Source organism: Chrysochloris asiatica, unplaced genomic scaffold, assembly GCF_000296735.1.
Source record: "Chrysochloris asiatica unplaced genomic scaffold, ChrAsi1.0 scaffold00002, whole genome shotgun sequence".
In the NCBI taxonomy this organism is placed as follows: domain Eukaryota; kingdom Metazoa; phylum Chordata; class Mammalia; order Afrosoricida; family Chrysochloridae; genus Chrysochloris; species Chrysochloris asiatica.
In genome coordinates, this window is record NW_006408520.1 from 17,492,732 (window position 1) to 17,493,244 (window position 513).

Consider the following 513-nt stretch of genomic DNA (forward strand, 5'->3'; position numbering starts at 1 on the left):
AGCTCGGAGGTGCAGAGCTGACATCTTGGGTGAGACCAAACAGCAACACCAAGCAGGGGAGCAGAAACACCACAGAAAAACGCTGCAGGAAACTTTGAGCAAAGGTGGACAATATACTTTATTGGTTTTGCTTTGTTCTGATTTTCTTTCTTTTTTTTTTGGTATCTGGTCATTGGCTCCCCCCGACACCAGTTTGTGCACCTCCATTCTGGTGACTAGAGGGGGTGCCTGAGCGAGTGGACACCCCCACCCTCAATACTGGTGGGTTCTTCTGTCGTGCATACACACGGATACTAAGCCCAAGAGCAGGCCCAGAATGTTTTTTTGTTTTGTTTTGTTTTTTAATACGGGAAAGGCCAGGACAGGGCTATAGAGAGGGAAAGAGAGTTTAAAAACCAAACAGGCCAAAAATTAAATTAAATCCTGAGGTATAGCATAACAACCAACAGTGGCATCTTGAAATCTCTCAGGCAGCTTTGAAAGCAAGAAGCTGAAGAAAGGATATTAAAGTCA